Source organism: Lotus japonicus, chromosome 1 (genome assembly GCF_012489685.1).
Source record: "Lotus japonicus ecotype B-129 chromosome 1, LjGifu_v1.2".
Taxonomy (NCBI): domain Eukaryota; kingdom Viridiplantae; phylum Streptophyta; class Magnoliopsida; order Fabales; family Fabaceae; genus Lotus; species Lotus japonicus.
Genome location: NC_080041.1, coordinates 8,903,021 through 8,904,396, shown reverse-complemented (window position 1 = coordinate 8,904,396; position 1,376 = coordinate 8,903,021). Strand labels below are relative to the sequence as shown.

Here is a 1,376-nt window from a genome sequence, read left to right as displayed (position 1 = left end):
AGTGGCCAGACATGCTGTGGATGGTGGGAAACCAAGTTACATCATGTTTGCGTTTGTTGATGCTTGCTTAGTCAGCGTTATTAATTCTAAGTTTTTTTATAAGCATTATTAATTCTAAGTAATTCGCATTTAATTTATCTCCATGTTTTGATCATAACTTTGTTGTTCGTGGTTAAAATATGATGAATATTTAATCCATAAAGCTTTCTTAAGGTTGAGCAATAAGCCAACATTATTTAGCCTTATCTTGAAGAGAAAATGAGAATAGTTTTTTCCTTCTTGTCATTTGTTCGTTTAAGTAATAGTTGTATGTTTTTTCTATCAAATATTTTTCTTGCGAATCAAATTTGTGCTCACATTCTTATAAGGGTCTAACTTATTTATCACTGGACCAACATCATTATTAGTGAATGAGAATAGTTTAATACCATACATGTAATTTAGAAATATGGTTATAATTAATTTTAAGGCTTTTTCAACAGTGCACTAAAAAAAGCATGGATCACAGGTACTTTTCCGCAAAATTAGATTTAACATATAAAGAACAATGCATATTGTATAGAACCTTGAAATAAAGCTCTATACAACCATTTTCTTTCTATAAGCGATCTATGGTCCTGGAGGCATGCTCTGACCCGTAGTGGTGTCTGAAGCTAAACCCTCATAACTCAAATTTATATCTAAGCTATTGAATTGAGTTGAGAATTGGATAAAAAGTGAAATTAAATTGTTAAAACCATCAATTAAGCGTAATTACAAAAAAAAATTCGAATGAAAAATAACTGAGTTTCAATCTTCATTGTATGTTTTTGTGAAGATTTCATCTCTCTATATTAGGGTTAAATTTGATACTTGGTAAGGTTTTCATCAAGAAGCACTAGTGGTCTAGTGGTAGAATAGTACCCTGCCACGGTACAGACCCGGGTTCGATTCCCGGCTGGTGCATTTCTTTTTTCATATTTTTGTAGTTCAGCTTCAGCCTTCAAATTAGCCTTTCACATCAATGTCAAATAAATGCTGGTGGGTGTTGATCTGGCAAACTTAAAATATAAGTACTCACATGATTTAAATAATTTTTTTTGAAAGGTACATGCAATAAAATTAAGATGCAAAAGGAAAGAAGTAATCAAATAATATGTATGTAACAAGAAAGGTATAATTAATTTTAAGGATATGTTATTGTTGATGATGCATCCTTAATCAGCATTAACTTTATAATTAGTTTACGCTTCTCATGGAATTGTGTCCTTTATGCAGTTTATATGATGGATAAGGATTTTGTATATATATAGTTCATAAGTAATGGGGAGTACTTTATTTAGCATTAATCTATATTATTATAAGCTTCAATTTGTTTAGCAAGCCAGCATCCTCTT

General features: G+C 30.7%; 1 non-coding gene across 1 annotated transcript; it reads left to right on the top strand.

The window, feature by feature from the left end:
- The first annotated feature begins 874 nt into the window (after window positions 1–874).
- TRNAG-GCC (transfer RNA glycine (anticodon GCC)) lies at window positions 875–945 on the top strand. Its single transcript has one exon. It is a non-coding gene; the product is annotated as a tRNA-Gly (tRNA).
- The last annotated feature ends 431 nt before the right edge of the window (window positions 946–1,376 follow it).